The 6,825-nt window shown below is 39.3% G+C and overlaps 1 pseudogene; it reads left to right on the top strand.

Moving 5' to 3' along the window:
* Positions 1–2,086: 2,086 nt before the first annotated feature.
* LOC136279553 (uncharacterized) lies at positions 2,087–5,805 on the top strand (annotated as a pseudogene).
* The last annotated feature ends 1,020 nt before the right edge of the window (positions 5,806–6,825 follow it).

Here is a 6,825-nt window from a genome sequence, read left to right as displayed (position 1 = left end):
CTAAACGTTCACAAACATTTTAATAGCCAGTCATCGTTCTCAGCTTACATGTCACTTGTAATCAGAAATGATTCGATTTGGCGGCGGGGCGCTGATTTACTATTGGTTCCTCAAGAGAGGCACTTATACGAAACAAGGCGCTTATTTAACGACAGAGAACTTAATTCTTTTTTGAGAGACCGCATGTGAAACAGAGCTTTGATGCTTATATGACTGAAGTTCAAAAAGACTGGAAAAGGGACTTGTCCCTGGATCTTTTCTTCCTAAACGACTAGCCTAGGGATCGTTGCAAATTTTAAGAGGGGTTCTTTGGTTTGAAGGAACTATGCACTCGCGGCGAGATAATAGTTGAGAGATTGTGACAAAGACTACTCCTTCGTCGTGGGGCTTCAAGTGTGCAATTAAGGAAAGATGGACCGCAGTTGATCTCAATGTACATGTACTATAACAGTGCTATTACTGAAACAGAATAGGGGCGCTCATTGGAATATGAGCGCTTATGGGTATAGGGACGCTTATTGGAATGAGGGTGCTTACTCAGTAGGGGCGCTTATTAACAAGAACAAATTCGAGGGGGCACTTATTTTGGAAGGAGGGCGCTAACTCGAATCGTTGCGGTAATTGTAGAAATAGGAACGATTGCGTGACTATTTCAACTAACGTCTGGGAGAAAAAGCGCGCGTCACGCGATCATGCACAAGTCTTTTTCCTTACGCCTTTGTACTAACAAACAAGACAGCGAATAAAAACCAAGCGCTTCAAGTCCCATCAAAGCCTGAATTTTTAAGGAATCTTGTCCACAATATCTTTAATAGCAGCTCACTGGCAAGGATCAATTCTTCGCTTACATTTCATCCGCTGGTCAACAAACCATTTATATTTCATTTGATTGTGATCAGATTCTTTTACATTAACGAAAAGCTTAATAAAATTTGTAGGGGAGAGAATTAAAGTTTGCCGAATCTCAATAATTAGACTAGTCCTTGATTCTGATAGAGGCGTAACTACCTGCCGTTGGATTTCCAACGAGAATCGTCATGGACTTTTATTTCAATACAAAAACCCACAACATTTCAGTTTAGATAACAGAGTAGAGTGGTCGGCAACAGTGAATCTTTTTGTAAGGTTAAGGAAAATTCCAATGCTGGCTTATTGCCAGCATTGGAATTGACGTGCCTAGTTGGCAACATCTTCTATTATGTGGGTTGTGAGGAGAGACCAGACCCTTAACTGTATAATAACAATATTACACTGTTTAGGTTAGTAATTTCACTCGGAAAGTATGTGTTGGCTTTAATGAGCGTGGTCGGGAGAAGTTAGTGGCTTATTTTCTTTATATTCTTTATTTTTTCACAATTGAACTCAAATTTCTTAATGTATCTAATCCCAAGCAAACCATTATGACATGTGGCAGCCTTCCATTTCCTATTTTACCTTGTAATCTACTTCGACTCAATTAGAATAATGGCTTTTTAGGCACTGTAGTGAGCAGTTGATAACTAAACAAAACAGCCATGAGCACACACAAGTAACTCACGTTTCTAGATAAACCTTGACTAAAATCGTTCTGTGATCTTCTGTGATACAGCGGAACTAGTATGATATCTTCAGGAATTCAACGACGAAAAACCTTAAAATATTGCTGGAATACACCGTGAGACATCTAATTTTTGATCGAGATGACGATTCGTCTTGTGAATGGTCAGCAAGATGTCTCACAAGCTGGAAACCAACCACCTTCGGTTATGACTACGAACTACGAACTACGAACAATACCTTCACGGACATTCCCTGATAAATCCACCCATCAAAGTGGCCTCCTTTCCACTTTACATGTCATGAGGTGTCTAAAGAATGTGACAGGGATTGACAGGGACGATTGCATGATCAGCGAGTAAGCAAGGTCTTGAGCGTCACGCGATCACGCAAGTGCCTTTTTCACGCCTCTTTACATATAAAAAGTAAAATAGAGATAATTGGCGTAATTAAATAAAATAAGTTGTGCAGGTCATTGCCGAGCAATTCGAAGCTTCAACATTCCCCCACCCCGGTCTTTCCAGCGGAACACACTTTTCCATATTTTAATATGGAGGTGAGAAGTTTAATGGTAAAAGAGTTTTAGGGCCTGGATAGGCAAATCAATTGCTGGTCAATGAGTAGAAAGTCACGGCCGCTGATGTTGCCTTTTACAAAAAAAATTGACCAGCAAATCCAGCACTTGGGTATGGCATGAGAACACAATTCTGGCCCGGGGGCAACTCTCTTATATAAGAAAAAAATGATATCATAGCACCTTCACTTGTTTTTCGCCCTGATATTTCCAAAGAGTTAAATGTAATTAAAAATTCTAAGTAGAATTCTGTTCCAATTCACCTTCCTACATGTGCTTAAATTAAAAGGTGAATTTGTGCTGCTATGCAAACTATTCAGTAAAAAATCAAACTATTTACAATACAATACGTATAAACTTTGCTATGTTACCATCGCATTAGTTATGTATTGTAAAGCATAATATCATGAATTGTTATTTCCAAATTATATGAAATCCTTCATTTCAAGTATAAATACAATAGAGGTTTAATTTGAGAGAATTGTGTTTTTTATGACTATGTGTAAAGATAAGTACTCGAGTGAGGGGAGCTAAGAAAGCTAAGCCACCGATCGACAGTGAAACACAAATACCAAGCCTTGAAGTGATCTGTGTAATTTTTACTGCTACTCAAGTCAATAGAAGCTCATTTGTGGTTGATCTTATGTCAAAAAGAAAACACTTACAGGCGTTAGTACATGTCAGAAACTAATCCAAGAGGATGCCCTAAAGAAAGAAATGCAAAGTCTGAGGCGGAAAACAGACCTTAGAGAGGCTTGTATGACTAGAATTCCACTTGAACCTACTGAGTGTTTTGTCACAGTAAAGGTTCGGCATGTTACCATGGGAAAACAAGAAAGAAGATTTCCATCATCTTCCGCGATGTCATCAGTATTTGATTGGATAGGATCGCTTTGTGAAGAACCGGAAAACTTCATCCTTCGTGATGCTCTTGCATTGCCCTTACATCCAAGCAATCCAATTGTGGACCTAACCATGACCTACATGGTTTTTTCAGACAAAAGACCCTCTTTGGCTGATAGTGAAATTCAGTTCAGAGGTTTTGGATGGTCTGATAACGGATGACACCCTGGAGGATATGTTTCCCGTGCTGGAACAAAACGAAGAATCCTCAAAACCTGCACTGGCAAATAGTTACACAAATACGATGGGAAATGATAATTTGTATGTGCAAGCTGTTTAGCTGTCAATATATCCCCACTTAACCTTTTCTCTCAAGCTACCATGACAGCTGCCATGTACTTAGGTTAAAAGTCATGTTAGACCAAGCGTTATTCGTATCTTAGGATTTACTTTCAATGCCAGCCTCTCTTCAAGCTCTGGTCAATAATACCAACAAATACTTTCTTCATTGCAGGTCTATTTCTGAGCATGTGCCCAGCCAACTGATGATAGATGATGAGTAAGTATGAGAAACTTACTTGCAATTGATACAAGAATTTATTAATTGAAAATAATTCCATTCATCGGAAATAATGTTAAATTTATATTCAAAAGTACACTTTTTGTTAATAATTAACTCATTTGGGCATATTTTGAGAATCCGCAAAGTGAGAAAACCATTCCCTGATAACATCTTAATTATTGGTTTAAAGGTCAAATATGAAAAGTATTAAGTTCATAAAACTACGTTGTACAATATTTTCAATGAGACAGAAGCATTTCATTTCTTTCATTAGGGCCCCAGATGAAACAGTAGTACAAAGTAAATTTGAAACCAAAGTAGTGGAAAGCAGAACAAGTTCAGAGGTTGGTTACTGAACTGGAGTAGCAACGCATGAAAGCTGGAGAATTTGGAGTCAACCATTCATAGAAACACATCTTAAAGCCTTTATTTAAGAGGTGCCCTGGTCTAAGGCTAAGCACACTTGGCTTGGGCATCGAGAAGAGGGAAACTAGGGAGAGAGGGAAATCAGTGTACTGGGAATAGTCTACTTATTATAGTAGGGTTTGGGAGGATGATGTCTTGACACTTTACCCTCTGCCCCTGACCGTCATATTTGCCTGCACTGACTAATTGCCTGGCTTCTATAATCCGCTATTCTAGGACGCATACTGCCTTATACGAAGTTGAAAATGTTTTGATGAATGTATCAATTAAGAAGAGTTGAACTTAGTTGCTAAATTTATAACGGAACAGTTACCATACATCGTCGAATTCGCCTCTGATCAGCCAAAGTTTCAAATAAGTACTCCATGCAAAGTGGTACAAAATTTATGACAAGTTAACAATATAAAACAGCTCGCCTCAAATATCGATCAAATACACACACAGATGAGCATTTTATTACTAATAAAAAGAAGTTGTTGCGTTGTTACTAGTGTTTTAACATTTATTATTTTTTCTACGGTGTACAACAGAAATACATTCACAATGTGATGAACTGGCTTTAGAGGAGATAAATAATCCTACAGACCAAGGTATAATAAATTGACGGCTACTTCTTTCGCAAGCGTTAAGTTTCAAGGAAGGCATTTTTGGACAAAAAATTTTTGACTGCTGAGACAATCATCAATGCAAGTCTCGTAATTTAACTGAGCTGTTAATGTGGGTGTATGGGCGTGTGTGTTTGTGCGAGTGGATGAAATAACTGGACTGTAAATATTACAGTGTTTTCTGTTGCATTAAATTCTCTTCCTTCTTCACTTTATTGGCAGGCGAACGACCACAGCGTGTCACTGTTTATCGAAGCAGCGTCAAAAAAGATCTAATTAAAATATTTAGCAACCCGAGAATTTTTAGCTACAGTTTTGATGCGTTTGTTATAGATGTAAGGAGCGAACCTGAGGCCGGACGGGGTAAAGAAGTTCTTCTCGATGTTATGACGAGTTTCCAGCAAGAATGTTTTACAGCTCTGACTAATGGAAGTAATGAAAAAATACCATACATAAGGCATGACCTCCAAAAGCCGGAATGGAAGGCCATCGCACGAGTCCTTGTTTATGGGTACTAAAAGATGAAGTTTTTTTTCTCTTCAACATTCAAATCTATCTGCTGCATTGTGCTTGTTTGGGGAGAAGAGTATAACTCTAGAGTTTCTTCTGAAGTCGTTTCGGGAATGTATCACGGCAGAGGATAGGGAGGTGTTGAGTATGTGTCTAAGAGATAACTTTGACTCCCAAGATCATGATGGTAATGATGATGATGATCATGTGCCGGAGTTTCTCTTCACATGCAAATGTTTTCGAAAGCCCGACAAAGACAACATCAGATCCATCATCAGCGAGCTTGCTCATCAAGAGCTCATCCAGAAACCGAGATATGTGTTACATTGCTGGGCTCCTATACTGGATGTGCAACGATGTGAACACAGCTTCTAAACACTCGAGGGGCTTGATCAACTCTACGAAACTAAACGACCAACAGCGAAAAAGATAATGAAACTGTTCCGAGGAAAGCCATCAACCGGTGGTGAACGTCAGAGTCTTGACTATTTGAAGAAATTTGTCAATTCCTTGGAGGGGAAGGCGCTTTCTATATGTTTCTACTCTTTTGCACATGGAGTGATGTGATCACCTGTGACTCCACAAGAATTTGTTTCTCTTCATTTGAAGGGCTCCAGAGACACCCTGTGGCTCGTACATGTACTCCCATCCTGGAGCTTCCTACGTTATACGAATCTTTCCCAGCTCTTGCCGAAGAGTTTACAAATATCATGACGGAAAGCCAAGCGTCGTCATTTGACAAGATTTAATAACGTTTCCCCTATCTTTGTACCAAGGGTTCAATATTTTTCTATAGCTGATATGGTAGTAAAACGTTGCATCATGAACCACGCGAATAACTAGTAAAGACTTACTGCGGATAATTCATTGTTTTGAAAGAAAAAAATGTTCAAGGAAAGGGAAGATTGGAAACTTTGTTTGATGTTTTTGTTACAGTTCAAATAAGCTAACAGTATATGCCATCAGTTTCTTGACTGTTACAGGTTAACAAATGTTGCACATGGATTGTGTGAAATTATTAGAACCTAACAAAAGGAAGTGTTCATCTGCGTCATAGAGGGCATCACAAAGTGTCCCTATTGATGGAATTCCACCAAACACACATATTACACCAAATAGGAAGTGTATGAAAGTGTCTTAAATATTCAGTCAACAAGAAGTACTCTGAAACAAGTGGGTTCAATTCTGGACATAAGTGAAAAGAGGGTGGTGGGGGGGGGGAGGGGTTAGCACCCCAGAAGGGTTATGCATGTCCCAGGTCTCTTACATTTTGCCTATTTCTTCGAGTGAGGTTACATACAAAATTGTTACCTCTTCAGGTGTGCGAGGAAATTATAAACTTTTTTCCCCTCATGATTTCTGATAACTGGGTAAGTTCATCTGAGCAACCACTTTGCGGAGGTCGATAGCAGCATCTCTCCTCTGCAAGATCCAATTCGTCCAAGTCGACGTCCACCATATACTTCCTTGTACCGGATCCTCCGGGAGAAAGAATAGTACATCAGGCCTCCCAGATGGGGATTCCAAGTTTGTTGAAGGTAGAATTCGATGGAGATTCCACAGTCTTGCTGCCCCATGAAGTTCATCTCGCAATATAGGCATGAAACAAAACTTGAGACACTCTTCAATACAGTCATTGTCATGATAAAGGTCGCAACTCCTCATGTCTTCCACCATCTAGTACAGTCTTTTCCCAGTATACTTCACCAGGCTTCGATTCGATGGTTACTTATTTGATGGAGCTTTGCGTATTTTCATCCCTTTTCATG

The sequence above is a fragment of the Pocillopora verrucosa genome, chromosome 3 (genome assembly GCF_036669915.1).
Source record: "Pocillopora verrucosa isolate sample1 chromosome 3, ASM3666991v2, whole genome shotgun sequence".
In the NCBI taxonomy this organism is placed as follows: Eukaryota; Metazoa; Cnidaria; class Anthozoa; order Scleractinia; family Pocilloporidae; genus Pocillopora; species Pocillopora verrucosa.
Note: the sequence above shows the minus strand (reverse complement) of the source record. Positions and strands in the feature narration are given on the sequence as shown.